The 17,435-nt window shown below is 35.4% G+C and overlaps 1 protein-coding gene and 2 pseudogenes across 1 annotated transcript in view; 2 read left to right on the top strand and 1 right to left on the bottom strand.

Moving 5' to 3' along the window:
- LOC101956106 (NXPE family member 1) overlaps nucleotides 1–17,435 on the top strand; it is an 83,310-nt gene that overhangs the window by 41,849 nt on the left and 24,026 nt on the right. The window lies entirely within an intron of this gene.
- LOC144377192 (DNA-directed RNA polymerase I subunit RPA43 pseudogene) lies at nucleotides 1,596–2,845 on the top strand (annotated as a pseudogene).
- LOC144377191 (heat shock factor-binding protein 1 pseudogene) lies at nucleotides 14,219–15,096 on the bottom strand (annotated as a pseudogene).

Below are 17,435 nucleotides of genomic sequence, written 5' to 3'. Positions count from 1 at the left end.
TCACCATAACAGGTGAGTAGAAAAACTATGGAGAGTCTGTCTTTCTCTCTCTCTAGTCCTGCTAGCCATCAGAGCATATGAGAATGAAAAGAAATTAGAAAGAACATGTCTCTGCCAAGGTCTTCTCTCAAGTAAGAGAAAGAAAGAAAAGGGGAATGTTTAGAAAAAAAGTGTGGAAAATAAAACACAAAGAGATATACTGTCTTCTAACAAGGACAAGCTGGTTTTGGGTATGACATGGCTTGAAGATAAAGTATTTTCCTAAGAACCAACCAGTAGTAGTACTGAGAGCTCTGTAGGGAGCAAGCATGGAGAGTCACTCGGGTAACATCTAGTTGGGGTGAGAGAAAATATGCCAAGAAATCCTGTTTACAGCTGATAATGTTTCTTTGCCTTGTATCATGTGTGACATTGTCCATAGGATTTCAGAATATGGCAGAGATCAGAGTTGTTTAGAATTGTTCTGGAAACCTTTCTGGAGAGAGGGGGTTCTAACTCAAGGACAGAAAGTTGAGTTTGGATTGATTCAGGGGCAGCCCAGCCCTGGTAGGCAGCAGGAGTTCATAAAGTCAGAAAAGCAAGAACTTTTTTAAAGTTTGTGTTTTTGATATGTATATGTATACACAATGCCTTATATGTACATTTTTAATTCACATAAATAATTTTTGATAAACATTTATCATGCCTGATACTTTCTTCACAAAGCACTTCACAACTGTACACCATGTTGTATGTAAACATAGAGAATTGCTTCTAAATTCTGAAGACTCTCTCTCAATACACATTTTTCTTAAAATGTGCTAGATGTGTATTTAAGTTTTTTTCTTATTAAATCCCTTTAATTTCTTTCTTTCTGGAGAGAGGGGTTCTATACAATTAGTGTCACATATTAAAGTCTATTTAATTCCCAACAAATTCACACAAAAATATTCAATCAAAGGAAATAAAATTTTGTGCATGTTTTTATGGACCTGAGAAATATACTGTGGGAAGCCATTCTCACACGTGATTGGGCAACTCCCGGTTTGGGTGTGAGGCGTTCTGGCTAAACTGTGTCTTTCCCGACCCTCTCCTGGTGCAAGCGCCTGTCCGTGTGGGGGTGTGACTTGACCACTGACCCTGAGGCCAATCACTGACCCTGACCTTGGAGTGCTGCCCCCCTCAACCTTCATTGGATGGAATTCTCCCCTGAATTTCTTGTTCCCCAATAAAAGGCCACTCCCTGGCGTGCTCTCTCTCTCTCTCCTGATAGCCCTGAGTAATCCTTGCTGCCCTACCGGGTGGTTCGAGGTGTGAGGGAGAGTCGTCTCAGACCTAGTCATAGAAAAAGGTAACTGAGTCTGTGTGTTTATTTTGATCTCACTAGCTAACTTTTATGCCAAGAACCTCTTTAATGAAACCAGTGCGCTGGTCACATGGTTGAATATACTATGATTTCTCAAAGGAAACAAGACAAAGGTACCTAACATAGCCACTTCTAATCATGTTTGTTTTGGATGTGTGTTGATATAAAGTAACTAGAGAAATAATAATTGTATTTCTATATATCAGCCACATAAAGTTTTTTAGGAAACAAAATTAAAATACAGATAATGGAGAGACCTAACCTGCCGCATGGCTGCTGGTTTCTCAGAGTCTCCACAGCCGAAGGCGGCCTCCGAGGCGCCAGTGGTAGGAACAGGCGGCGTCCTGCCTTGCCTAGAGCTGCCCACCTATGCTGCTGCTTGTGCTCTGGTGAACAGCCGCTACTCCTGTCTGGTGGCCGTGCCACACCGGGGGCACATCGCCCTGTCGCCCCGCTACCTTAACCGGAAACGCACCGGTATCCGAGAGCAGCTGGATGCCGAGCTCCTGCGCTATTCCGAGAGTCTTTTAGGTGTCCCTATTGCATATGATAACATCAAAGTTGTGGGTGAACTGGGAGATATATATGATGATCAAGGACACATTCATCTTAACATTGAAGCTGATTTTGTTATTTTCAGCCCTGAACCTGGGCAAAAGCTTATGGGTACAGTTAATAAAGTGTCTTCTAGCCACATTGGCTGTTTGGTACATGGGTGTTTTAATGCCTCAGTCCCTAAACCTGAACAGATGTCAGTTGAGCAGTGGCAAACCTTGGAGATAAACGTGGGTGATGAATTAGAATTTGAAGTATTTCGTTTAGACTCAGATGCTGCTGGAGTATTTTGCATTCGAGGAAAAATAAATATTGCCTGTTTGCAGTCCAAGCACCCTGATGTTTCTGAAGAAGTAACAGAAACTCTAACTGAAGAATCTGTTGAAAAAATTCCAAAGAAAAAGAAAAAGAAAGATCTAGAAATTTATGAAGTAAATGATGGTGCCACAGAGCCAGCAGATTTTACAGGTATCACTCCAAAGGAAGAGGAAGAGCTACAGGTTAGTAATGACATGAATGGCCTCTGTGAGGAAGAGCCAAAGAAAAAGAAGAAGAAGAAGAAGAAGAAGAAGCAGCACCAGGAAGATCAGGATCCTATTTTTCAGTGCAGTGACTCCAGTAGTTACCAAAGTGACCATAAAAAGAAAAAAAAGAAAAGAAAACATAGTGAAGAGACTGAACTTACAGCAGTTCTGGAATGCTCACCTAAGAAGAAACAAAAAAGTAATTAGTGCATTTTAAATAGGATAGTTGATTAAGGATTTATACACAGTAGATGAGTACATGTTTTGAAAAATGTTTATATTGTACTGGGTGTGGTGGCACACATTTGTAATCCCAACTACCCAGGAAGCTGAGAGGTCAGTCTGGGCAACTTAGTGAGACTTTGTCTCAAAAAGAGCTGGGGATGTAGCTCAGTGCTAGATAGTGCTCCTGGGTTTAATCCCCAGTACTATAAAATAAAAAGGCATATGGATACCAGTAATTTATAAAACAGGGAACACTTGATTAGGAATTGGAGGGTTTTTGTGCTAACTGGCTAATTTGGATAGGACCCATGTTATTAAATTGCCATTTTATTGTAGACAGAATAAAATGATAAGAGATACTCTCATTCTCAACTTTTACATTCTTCCAGATGTTAACTTTCCACATAAAATTTTCTTTGCATGCTGAAGATTAGCAGAAGTACTCTATAGTACAGTGTTATTGCTATCATTAAGGAACAAGTTTGGGATTTTCCCCTGCTCTAATAATAGGTGTCACCTTTAGTCATTTTATGCTATTTTGCTTATTTTGTTTTCTTTAATCATAGCTGTTAGTGTTTCTGTTGTTTAACTTAAAAAAATTATTTCCCAAAGGAGCTTCTGAAATCTCTAGAACCCTTGAGTACCATGCCACTGTCGACTGGTACATAACAGTATTTACTACACTCTCCTTTGAGGTGTATGTGTTTTAAATTCTGAAAATTGATGGAAAGTGCTCTTACCTTTGTGCCTCACTTGTGTTGGAGGAAGAAAGTAGATGAAGATAGGATAAATACAATACTGACCAGTGGCAAATTTCTTGATTACTTTTTATTTGTTGGAGTTGGCCATAAGAATTGTTTTAAAGAGGAGATTAAGAAGATGTTGGTCTTTTGTGACTTACTGGAAAACAGTAATGAAATGAGAACTGGTTGAGGCTGATAATCAGTATGTGTCTGTGCATTTATTTTGCCAGTGCTATAATGGAAAACAGGTAAATAAATGTAGTTCCTTCCCTCATGGAATGCCATAGGAGAAACAGATGCACACAAACAGTATTAGTAAGGAAATACAGAACATTACTAATTGTGTCAAATGCTATGATGCAAAAACCTGACCACTCCTATTACTTGTGTTAGTATCTGCAAACAGTCAAATGGTTCAGTTGACTCCTCCATGTCAGCCATTTTGTTGCCATTCTTCTAATACCAGACATAGTGCTAGGCTCACAATTATCAATTTAAAAACTGATAATGAGTAAATTCTGCTAGTGAACTGTCTAATCTATAAGAATAAGATAGAGTTTGGCAAGTAACAGACAACTCACAATATGTTGTCTACAAGTAGATGTGCCAGACAATGGAAACGTGCAAGACAATGTCTTTCATTACAGTTGAGATGCATTAGCCCTTGAAATGTGACTAATCCAAATTGAAATATATTGTCAATATCAAATATATATCATCAAAATTGGGATGTAAACTATATTTTTATATTAGTAAAATTAAAATATTTTTGGTTTAATGGGTTAAATAAAATGTTAATTTCAAAATAAATAAATAAATAAATAAATAAAATACAGATAATGTATTTTGTACATATGTGAACAAAAAAACATATATGTGTGTGTATATGTGTGTGTATATTTATTTATTTGTTTGTTTGTTTGTTTATTTATACATGTTTCCAAAAATAACAGACTAGTTTATAGCTTCCTTCTAAGAAGAATTAGGAAAAACTGAAAATTTTATTTTTACACTTTATGGAGCATCAGTGAACATCAACAACAGTGCAGGCTTGAGAAACTGAGAGACAGGCAAAGAGTAATTGAGGGAAATAAAAGAAAAATGGAGTAAAATATTCAAACTGCTGATGCTCCTCTCCCCTACCAACAAAGAGAAAAACAAAACACTTCACAATATAGATTTATGCTCAGCAAAAGTATCCCCTAAATATGGCAATAAAATAAAAGAAAAATTTTTAATTTTCAATTTTCAAAATTTGTCACTAGAAGATCTAGACTAACAGAATAACAAGCAGAAGAAAAATGTCTCCAATTGACAGGTATGACTGGTAGAATGAAAGGAAGGGCCACTAAGTGTACAAATCTAAATGAATAAATATTAAAGAAAATATAGTATATTTGCTACAATTCCCATGTTTCTAGATTCAAATATCTGAAAACTCAAATGACAAAATGATGATGGAAATAAATGCCAATGGAGCATAATTTTGTAAGTTTCTTTCTAGGAAAAATTAAAAGTCATATTTATATTAGACATCATTAAATCAAATCAGATGCTAAAATTTCTAATTTAAAACAAATTAATAAAGCACTCATAAACCTGACAACCAACTGAAGGGAAGATATTAAGTAGTTATAACTTTTTTATTAATGCAAAATTAGACCAAAAAAAAGAGGGAAAATGGAAAATAGAACAGGTGGAACTTACAAATAGAAATCAAACAGTGAGATAAAATTACAATGATAGTGTGAAATGCAAACAGGCTAGGAAATTGCAGCAGCAAAAAAAATAATGGCAAGTTGCTCATCTGAGACAAACATTTCCCATATGACAACATTAAACTCTGGGGAAAAATGTGTTTAAAATAATTACTTGAAAGCACTAAAGAAAGGTCAAAAACTGCAAACAATGGAGGACATCTGGTGTTTGAAAAAAGAAAATCATACCTGGTGGGAGGTAAGTTTTAAGGAATTTTGCCAGCCAAAGAGCCTCAGTGTCATTATCTAGAGCAATTTGAATTTAAGCAGAAGACTGCAGACTTTTGACCCAGGCATCATGACAGAGTTAGAGCAGAGAGTAGCTGTGGATTCAGCAGGAAGGAGAAAGCCACAGAGAGAAAGAGCCCCCAGATCCAGGTATAATCCACTCAAATCCTTGACTGAGCCCTGAGCTGCATATGCACAAGGGAGACTCCACAGACCTAGCAGAAAGCAGCAGCTAGGAAGCCTGAAATGACTGAGTAGGGCTCTCATCTGTTGCCAAGCAGGGAAACAGTCTGTACTTGGAGGTCCATAGAGTACTTGGTAAAGAGCCCAGGCTTCTCAAGACCCACCTTGAAAATCATCAACCCAAGAATTCATAAGTTCAAACAGAGAGCTTTAAACCATGTTCACAATCAGGAATACTCAATATTGTTAGTAGAGCAGTTCTTCCCAGATGTATCTATAGATAAGGATCAATATAGTCAAGCTGGCTTTGGGTAGATAAAATCGGTCATTCCACTCTTGGGTATTTACCAAAAGGAAATGAAAATATATCTGCAGTTTAGAGAAATGTGAACATTGATAGAAGCAGTTCTCTTCACAAAGGCCCAAACTGGAAATAAATGTTTATAAAATGATAAAAAGATACAAATGTTATGATACATTCAGAAAAAAGGTATACTTTGAAAAGCCTGTGAAATTATATCACCATTTAATTGTACTACTATTGTTGAAAGTGTTCTTTTTAATTCTGAAATAATTGTATATATTTGTGGATTGTGTGATGTTTTGATGGCTGTATCCATGGTGGGATGATCAAATCTAGTTAATTAGTGTATCTCTAATTATCATTTCCTAGTAATGAGGACATTTGATATCTTTTAGAGATTTTAAATTTACATTATGATGGACTACAGTCACTATGCTGTGCTACACAACACCAGAATTTTTATTCTGATCCAATCATCAAACTGAAACTTTGTACCTATGATTGCATGGTTTTTATTGCTTATTCAAATCCATGACCTAAGACAGTACTAAGCCAGCTGACATTGTATACAGGCTGAAGAAAAAAAAGTGTTCAGAACAAGGAAGAAAAGGAGTTTTACACGGCTACAAGAGCTAGTTAAGAACTCACAGGACTTTTTCAATTACCCAGGTGGGGAGATCACCATAACAGGTGAGTAGGAAAACTATCAAGACTCTGACATCTTTATCTCTAGTCCAGCCAAACGTCCGAACACAGAGAAGAGAAAGGAAATTAGAAAGACCATGTCTCTGCCAAGGTCTTATCCCAAGTAAGAGAAAGAGAAGAAAGGGGTAAAGTTTAGAAGAAAAGTGTGGAAAACAATACATGAGGTGATAGTCTGTCTTCTAACAAGGATAGGCTGGTTTTGAGTATGACGTGGCTTGAAGATAAAGTATTTTCCTAAGACCCAACCAACAATAGTACTAGACTTCCAGGGGAGCGAGTGTGTAGAGTCACTCAGCTAACATCTAGTTGGAGAAAGAGAAAATATGCCAAGAAATCCTGTTTACACCTGATAATATTTATTTGCCTTGTGTCATGTGTGACGCTGTTCAGGCAGAAAATGTACAAATATGCCACAGGATTTCAGAATATGGCAGACATCAAAGTTATCTAGAATTGTTTTGGAAAGCTTTCTGGAGAGATGGCTTCTAAACTGGGGACAAACCATTGAGTTTGGATTGGTGCAGAGGCAACCCAGCCCAGGTGGGCAGCAGGATCTCAGAAAAGTAAGAAATCTTTCTTAATTTGTGTTTTTAATATGTGGCTGTGTATGTACAATGCCTTATATGTATATTTTTAATTCACATAAATAATTTTTGATAAACATTTATCATGCTTGTTACTTTCTTCACATATCACTTCACAATAGTACTCCTTGCTGTATATAAACACAATGAATTGCTTCTAAATTCTGGGGACTTTCTCTCAATACAAATCCAGCACATTTTTCTTAATCATCTTATAGTAGCACATATTAAAATATTTTTAATGCCAAACAACTATGCACACAAATATTCAATCAAAGGAAATAAAATTTTGCATGTGATTTTTATTGACCTGAGAAATATTCTGTGATTGCTCAATGGAAACAAAACAAAGGTGCCTAACATGGTCACTTCTCATCATGTTTGTTTGTTTTCTGTGTTGATATAAAGGAACTATAAAAAATAGCACTTGTGTTTCTATATATCAGCCACATAAATTCTTTATAGAAAATGAAATAAAAGTCTAAAGATAATAAATGTATACCCACATACATACATGTTCACAGTATATGTTTATATGTGTGTGTATATATATAATTTATGTTTCCAAAAATAGCAGACTAGTTTGAGACTTCCCTTTAAGAATAATTAGAAAAATGAGAAAATTATCTTTACTCCTTATAAAGGATCAGTGAGCTGCCAAGACAGTGCAGGCTTGAGAAAGTAAAAGGCAAAGAATAATTTAGAGACATGAGAGAAAAATGGAGTAACATATTCAAACTGTTGATGCTCCTCTCCCCTACCAACAAAGACACAAACAAAAACACATCACAATATAGATTTATACTCCGCAAAAGTATCCCTCAAATATATCAATAAAAGGAAAATTTTTAACTTTCAAAATTTGTTAATAGAAGAGTTAGATATAGAATATTAAATTCCATTCTTCAAGCTAAAGAAAAATGCCTCCAAATGAGAGGTATGCAAGTAGAATGAAACAAAGAGCCATTAAGTGTATAAATCTAAATAAATAAGTATTAGAGAAAATATAGTAAGTATATTTGGGACGAACATTTCCCACATGACAGCATTAAACTAGGAAAAATAACAGAGTTCAGAGCATAGAGAGGCTGTGGATTCAGCAGGAAGGAGAAAGCCACAGAGAGAAAGATCCCCCAGACCCAGGTATAATCCATCCTCAAATCCCTGACTAAACCCTGAGCTGCATATGCACAAGGGAGACTCCACAGACCCTAGCAGAAATCAGTAATTAGGAAGCCTGAAATGACTGAATAGGGCTCTCATCTGTTGCCAAGCAGGGAAACAGTCTGTACTTGGAGATCCAATTGATTACTTGATGGAAATACCAGGCTTCTCAAGACCCACCTTGAAGATCATCAACCCAAGAATTCACAAGTTCAAACAGAGAGCCTTAAACCATGTTTACAATTAGGAATACTCAATATTGCTGGTAGAGCAGTTCTTCACAAATGTATCTCCAGATGGCTTTTAGTAGTTAAACATCTACTTACCCATTGAATTGGTCACTCAACTCTTGGGTATTTACCAAAAAAAAAAAATGAAAATCAGTCCACAGTATAGAGAAATGTATGTGAACAGTCATAGCAGTTCTGTTTACAAAAGCCCAACTGGAAGTAACTCAAATATTCATAAAATGCTGAAAAGATACAAATACTATTCAATAATGAAAAGAATCAGAAAGGCGATAAATGCACCAACACATATGAAACCTCAAAAATAAATACTGAGTCCAAGGAGCCAGATAAAAAAGTACATTCTACATAATTCCATTTACATGAAACTCCAGGAAAACAAGTCTCATCTGTAGCACTGGAAACCAGGTCTATGATTGCCAGGGACCAAGAAGCAGAGTAGGCTGACGGAAGAGGACATCAGCCTGGTAAATTGATGGTTAAATGGAACTTTGTGGGAGCAATGGTAACACAGTATGTACTTTTTTCAACACTCACTAAATTGTGCACTCAAATTGCGTACATTTATATGCATGTAAACTCTGCCTCGATGACATTTTTTTTGTTTCAACCAAAGCCATTTGTAAGCATAAGTTGAAAGCACCCATAGCCAGATAGTAATGATAGAAGGAGGTCCACCAATTGAAGACATACTAACTAGGCAGAGTGTAAATAGTCTGTATCACTGTATGGAGGGAAAAGAAAAATAAATGGCAGTGACAAACAAGATAGGTGTTCATTTCTCTCTCCTAGGACTATGCAGGCAGGTTCAGCCCATAGAGGTCATCCAGGAAGCCAGGTATTCTGAAAGCTCTGCCATCCTCTGCATGGTTTCAATCTGAGGTTGGGATACTCTCAGATGGGTCCGTGGATAGAATTTAAGAGGTTTATGATCTCGAATGGGAAAAAAAATTAAATCTTTATTGTCACTAGCCTCTACACGAAGTCTATCATTCTCAGTTGTAAATGGTAACACCGAATCACAGGAATTTTAGCAACACATGTAGCATATAACACAATTATTTAAAAAATCTTGAAATATCATTCATACATATCACACCTTTGGAATTTTTGTATATATAGGCCTATTGCTAAGTTTCATACTTTTATGTGTTAATAAAAAATTGCTATATGAACATATAACAAATGGAGTTATTTAAGATGTTGATTATTATATCTCAGTGTAATTGGGTTTGTTATGACTCCATATGTTGCATGTTACATATTATAAAATGTTATTAGGAGAAGGTCAAAGGCTTCACAAGGTGACCAAGGGTGCCATGTTACAAAGAAGTTTTAGGAACCCCCTGCTCCAGGATGTTGTCATTATGCTCACTGTCAATGTGAGGCTGGTGGCATGCCTAGTTTGCAGCAGGCAGGAAGAGGAAGAGCCTGGAGAAAATAAGTTATGTGTTGCCTCTGCAGAGACAACAATCCCAGGGCCATATCTGAATGCCACCACACCTGGGAAATATTGTGTAACTGTGTTGCCACATGTCCAGCTACAAGTTTCTGTTACTAGCAATGGAAGGGTCAACACTTTCCATCTCTGCACGTTTACTTGATAGTGTCTGAGGATGACTGCAGATGAGCAAAGGAGACAAATGAGGCACAGAGTGTCAAGAGTTCTAAATGGAGACACCACTCGCATACATAATAGAGATAGAAAACGATTTGAGGAAGGGAAAATATTATTTTTTTCTTCTTTTAAACATTTTATTTGTGCATTATATACATAGTAGTAAGAATAGTTACATATTTGAACATGCACAAAATAGAAAAATATGATTTGGTCATTTGCATTCCCCAAAACCTCCCTTTTCCCTTCCTATACCATATTAATCTCCCTTCCTATACCATATTAATCTCCCTTCTATTTTCATGAGATTTCCCCCTTTTTCTCTCTAGCTTCCACATATGAGAGAAAACATGACCACTGACTTTTTTATTATATTACTTTTTTATTTGTTCTTTTAGATATACATGACAGTGAAGTGTATTTTGACATATCATACATACTTGGAGTATAACTTCCCATTCTTGTGGTTGTACATGACTGGAGTTACACTGGTCATGTATTCATATATGAATTCAGGAAAGTTATATCCAATTCATTCTACTGTCTTCCCTATTTCCTTACCTGTGACCACTGAGTTTCTAAGTTGGACGTATTTTTCTTCTCAAATTCCATACATTTTCCTGAAAATGATAAAATTGATTTTTTTTAGCTAAATAAAACTCCATTGTGTATACAACACATTCTTTATTCTTCATACATTCATGAATATGAAGACTGGGTCCATAATTTGGCTATTGTGAATTGTGCTGCTATAAACATGGGGATGCATGTATATTTAGAGTATGCTGAATTTAATTCTTTAGGATTAATATGGATGGTGGTATAGCTGGGTCATGGTGGTTTACTTCCTAGTGTCTGGAAGACCTCCATACTGATTTCCATAGTGGTTGTACAAATATACAATCTCACCAACAGTGTAAAAGTATTGCTCTTTCCAAACATCCTCTCCAGCATATATTATTATTTGTATTTCTGATGGCTGTCATTTAAACTGGAGTAAGAGAAAATTTCAGTGTAGTTTTGATTTTCATTTCCCTAATTGTTAAAGATGTAGAATATTTTTTCATAGGTTTGTTGTCATTTTTATTCCTTCTTTGGAGAAGCATTTTAGTTTATTGCTCATTTATTAAATGGTTATTTGATTTTTGGTGATTTTTTGAATCCTTCATATATTTTAAATATTTTTTTAAAAAATTTTAGTTGTCAATGGACCTTTATTTAGTTAATTTACATATATGTGGTGCTGAGAATTGAACCCAGTGCCTCACAAATGCTTAGATGAGCACTCTACCAGTGGGCCACAACCCAGCCCCTCTAAATATTAATCCTCTATCACAAGAATAGCTCACAAAGATTCTCTACCACTGTATAAGTTCTTTCTCCATCATCTTATATTCTTCCTTTGTTGTGCAGAAAACTTAATTCAATTCCATCCCATCTATTAATTCTTAGTATTATTTTTTGAGCTTTAGGAACCCTATTGAGGTTCTTGCCTGTACCTACATGTTGAGGTGTTTACCATAAAATTTCTTCTAGCTGTTGTAAAGTTTCTGGTATAATTTATAAGTCTCAGATCCATTCATTTGTCTTTTTTGCTGGGTGAAGAGATATCTATCTAGACTTGTTATTCCACATATAGATAACCAGTTTTCCCAGTGCTGTATGTTACAAACATATATTTTGGGCACCTTTGGAAAGCATAAGCTGACTGTATCTGTGTGTCTTTTATCTCTATTTTCTATCCTGTTCCATTGATCTATCTGTCTGCTTTTATGCCAGTACCATGCAATTGTTGTTAGTATGGTTCTACTATATCTGTATGTTGCTTTTGGTAATCTGGACATTTTAACAATATTAATAATTCTTATCTTGGAATATGGGAGGTCTTTCCATCTTCTAGAATCTTCTTCAATTTCTTTCTTCAGTGTTCTGTAATTTTGCTTGTAGGTCTTTCACCTGATTGATTAGATTTATTCCTAGGGTTGGTTGGTTTGTTTGGAGGCTATTGTGAATGGAATTGTTTTCTTGATTTCTTTTTCACCAAGTTCATTATTGGTATGTAAAAAAGCTATTAATTTTTGTCTGTTAATGTTTTTTATTCTGATACTTGCTGAATGTATTAAAGTCTTTTGATAGAGCTCTTTGGAGCTTCTAAGATCACATTATCTGCAAAAGGAATTTGATTTTTTCCTGTCTTATTTGTATCTCTCCTATTTAATTCTTCTTCCTGATCCTGCCCCACCACCACCACTGGGAATTGATCCCAGAGATGCTTAACCCTTAGCCACATCCTCAGCCATTTGGGGTGGGAGGTAGTATATTTAATTTAGAGACAGGATGTTGCTAAGTTGCTGAGGCTGCCTTGAACTTGTTATCCTCCTTCCTCAGCTTCCTGAGCCACTGGTATTACAAGCATGTGCCACTGCATCCAACAAAAAATTCCAAGTATCATATTGATTAGGAGTAGTGAAAGTGGACAGCCTTTTGTTGTTCCTGATTTTAGAGGAAACACTTTGTTTTCCCAAATTTAATATGATGTTAGCTTTGTGTTTATTTTATATAGTGTTTATGATATAGAGGTCACTTCTTTCTATCCCTGTGGTTTTTTTAGTGTTTCTATGATAAATCACTACTAAATTTTATCACAGGTATTCCCTAAATTTATTGAGATGGCTGATTGTTGTCCTCAATTCTATTTGTGTGGTTAACTATAGTTAATTGATTTGTGTATGTTGAAGCATCCTGGCATACCTAGAATGAAACACATTTGATCATGTTATACAATCTTCTTAATATGTTAATATGATTTTCTAAAATTTTATTACAAATTTCTGCATCTATGTTCTTCAGGGATATGGTCCATAGTTTATTGTTGTTGTTGTTTTCCTTCATGTGTCCTTTCTGGTTTTGGTATCAGGGTGATACTGGCTTTCTAGAATGAATTTGGAAACATTCCACCCCTTTCTATTTCATGGAATAATTTGAGGAGCACTGGCACTAGCTCTTCTTTAAAGGTCTGGTAGAATTCAGCTGAGAATCTATCTGGTCCTGGGCTTTGCTTTGTTGCAGGCCTTTTATTACTGCTTCTGTCTCATTACCTGATATTGGTCTTTTTAGATTTTATACATCTTCTCTTTTTGATTTGACAGGTCACATGTGGTTAGAAATGTATCCACTTCTAGATTTTACCATTTGTTGGAGTATAAGTTTTCAAAATAGTCCCTAGCAATCCTCTGGATTTCTATGGTGTCTGAAATCTTATCTCTTCTTTTTTTTTTTTCAATAACAGGATTTCAGGCACCTTTATTTTGGCCTCTGAAAAATGTTACTTCAAAGAAGTCAACTCCTCCCCAAATCCGCACCATCCTCCAATAACCAGCAGCCTGTCATTTCTACTGCTCTCAAGAGCCCTGAACACACCCTGCATGCAGGCTGCAGTAGGCCCAGGGCCCAGTTCAGGCAGCACACACTCAGGTTACACTGCAGAACCTGCTGCTGGCCCTTCCCAAGAGCTGCTGCAGCTGGATGACAATCCTGGTGGCTTTATTACAGAATCTATTTTCCCCATATAATCTATAAGTAAGACAAAATGTTTCTTAATATTATATATTTGCAATACAAACAAGACTGGTGATATGGGAGACTTAAACTCTACTCTTTTCTGGGTTTGCCTTTATGAAGACCATGGTCACTGCATTTTTGAATGGCAAATGTTATTAACTCTGTCTTTTATAATCAATAACAAAAATTATTACTCTGAAAGAATTTAGGTAAGAAATAGTTCAAAAACCTGAGCCTACTACCAGTCATTCATCATTTTCTAGCCTAGTGATTGGCACAGACTCAATATTCTCTCTTCTTTTTCAATCAATAGCTCAAAAAAAGGATAGAATAATTGAGTTTAAAATCCTGCCCCCCCTTTGTGTGTGTATGTGGTAAACATTGTAGATGAACAACTAGAGGCCTACTGAAGTATTAGAATCTCATGCAAAATTCTAACAAATGAATACCTCATTACATCAGGCTATTCGGGTATTTCCTGTATTTAAAAATGCTAACGCAGTACAGTGGCAGTGGTTACTTTTCACTGACTTTAGCATCTAATCTCATAGACTAGTCATAAGTTGTGGTAAAATGGAGTTTTGGCAACAAAGTAGTGATAGACACTTCTGAATAAACAACTTCTAGCCATTTGGAAAGTATCGCCAACACATTATTTAGTGTTAGCTCAACAGTCACTTTGTGCTGAAAATGAAAGAATCCAAACTCTACAAATGTTTTACTTCATCAAGTCCAATAATAATTGAAGGATTTACTACTTATCTAATAAAAAATTATACAGCAACTTTTATCAAACAGCAATTACTACAAAAGAATGGCAGGAAAAAAAGGACTTCACAAAAATACACTAAAAAGTTTGACAATTTTATGCAGGAACCGCCAAAATTTTAGTGTTTAATAATTAAGAGCACAACTGATCAAGTTTCAAGATGTGAAGATACCATGTTCCAGAAACTGGGGAGAAAAATCACTCTAAAAACTTATTACATAATGTGTGATAATAATGCACTATAATATAAAACCTGTCTACACTTAGTAGTTATTTGCAAAAAGTCAGTCAGTCTTCTCTTGGCTTGGAAAAATGGTGTTCCAGATTTCAGGGTAATTAGCAACCTTCAACTCTTTTGTGTGGCAGGTATCTTGTTTTCTCCTTCCAGTTCTTCCACCCGAGCCTGTGTCATGAGGTCTGCAATGTTTTTCTCCAGATCATCAATGTGACTACTCAAATCATCAATTCTTCCAATGATCTGGTCGGACATGGTCTGAAATTTATTTTGCATCTGCTGCAGGAGTGTCTGCACCACCGAGGTGAGGTTGAGGTCCTATACGGTCTTGAGGTCAGTCTTGTCCATCTCTCCGGTTCCCCGCTTGGTGGCAAGGTCTCAGACTGTCACCCACACTCCTTATTTCCTCTTTTGTCTCTAATTTTATTAATTTGGGTTACCCTCTTTATTTTTTTTGGGGGGGGGTTGTTTTGTTTTTGGTTTTTTGTTTGTTTGTTTTGGCTAGGGGCTTATGAATCTTGTTTATCTTTTCAAAGAATCAACTATTCATTTCTATGATTTCTTTTTTTTTTTTAATTCTCCATTTCATTAATTTCAGCTCTGAAATTAATTATTTATTTTCTTCTATTTTTGTAAATGATGCCTTCTTGATTTCTTAGGGCATGGGAATGCATCAATGAATGGGATGTTTACTTGGTATCTTTATGATTTTCTTGTAGCTGCCCATAACTATAAATTTTTCTCTTAGATAAACACACATTAATAGAGTTTTATTAGACAAAAGTGTCAATAACATACATTGGAGAAAAGATAGCTTCTTCAACAAATAGTACTGGGAAAATCCATATGTAGCAATATGAAATTAAATCCCTATCTCTTACCCTGCACAAAACTCAACTCAAAGTGGATCAGGTACCTAGGAATTAGCCCACAGAACCTGCACATACAAAAAAAAAATATAGGCCTAACTCTCCATCATTTTAGCTTAGGAACTGAATTCCTCAACAAGAGTACTAAAGTATAAGAAGTAAAATCAAGAATCAATAAACGGAATGGAATCAAACTAAGAAGCTTCTTCACAGCAAAGTAAAAAATCAATAAGGTGAACAGAAAGCCTACAGAATGGGAGAAAATCTTTGCCACCTGCACCTCAGAGAATTAATCTCCATGATACATAAAGAACTCACAAAACATAACACCAAAAAAATAAATAAATAACCCAATCAATAAATGTGCAAAAGAACTGAACAGACACTTCACAAAAGAAATATGATCAGTCAACAAAATAAATGGAAAACTATTCAACATCTCTAGCAATTAGAGAAATGCAAATTAAAACTACACTAAGATTTCATCCCATTCCAAAGGCAAAATGTTCTCTCTGATATGTAGAAGTTAACCCACAATAAGAAGGGGGGTCATACAACTTCATTGGATTAGACAAAGGAAAATGAGAGAAGGGAGGGGAAGATGTAAACAGGAAAGACAGTAGTATAAATCAACATTATTTTCTTATATTCATATATGAATACATGATCAGTGTAATTCCACATTGTGTACAACCATAAGAATGGAAAATCAGACTCCATGTATGTATAATATGTCAAAAACACTCTACTGTTATGAATATGTAAAAAGGAAAATAGTAGAAAAAACTTTCTCTTAGAACCACCTTCACAGTTATCAAGGGATTCTGATCCATTGTATCTTTCTTCTCATTTAATTTTCAATATTTTTACATTTTTCCCTTATTTCTTTTTTCACTAATTAATCATTCAAAAGTATATTGTTCAAAATATATGAAAAAAATGTTCAACGTCTCCAGCAAATTAGAGAAATACAAATTAAATCTAAACTGAGATTTCTTCAGACTCCAGTCAAAATGGCAACAATCAAGAATACAAGTAACAATAAATGTTGATCAGGATGTGGGGGAAAAAAGCATGCTCCTGTATTTGGTGGATGAACTGCAAATTGTTGCAACTACTCTAGAAAGCAGTATGAAGATTACTCTAAACACCTGGAATGGAATCACCATTTGACCCAGTAATCCCATTCTTTAGTATATTCAAAGGACTTAAAATCAGTATAGTTCAGTGACACAGCCACATCTATGATTATAGCAGCTCACTTCACAATAGCTAAGCTATGAAAAAAAAACCTGCCCTTCAACAGATGAATGGATAAAGGAAATGTAGTATATATACACAATGGAATATTATTCAGCCATTAAAAACGAATGATTTTATGATGTTGTATATATATACTACATTTTATACACCAAGTATAAATAAGAAGAAATTTTTTAAAAAAATTGTTAGTGTATTGTCCAATCTGCATGTGTTTATATAGTTTCTGTAGCTTTTCTTAGTACTAATTTTTAGTTCATTCAATTATGATCCATAAAATGCAATGAATCATATAAGTTTCTTATATATGCAAAGACTTTTTGTGGCCTAAATTATTATCTATTTTGGAGAAGTTTTCATGAGCAGCTGAGAAAAAAGTGAGTTTAGGTGTCATTGGATGAAATATCCTATAGCTGTCCATTTGATTTATAATATATTTTAGGTCTGAAGAGTCTTTACTGAGTTTATATCTATTGGAGAAAGAGGTGTTATTATTCCATTGGGGTCTGTCTGCATATTTGAGTGCTTTCTCTCTATTGAAAAGATTTTCAATTGAAT

Source organism: Ictidomys tridecemlineatus, chromosome 4 (assembly GCF_052094955.1).
Source record: "Ictidomys tridecemlineatus isolate mIctTri1 chromosome 4, mIctTri1.hap1, whole genome shotgun sequence".
Taxonomy (NCBI): Eukaryota; Metazoa; Chordata; class Mammalia; order Rodentia; family Sciuridae; genus Ictidomys; species Ictidomys tridecemlineatus.
The sequence above is the reverse complement of the archived record's forward strand: the minus strand, read 5'-3'. Positions and strand labels throughout refer to the sequence as shown.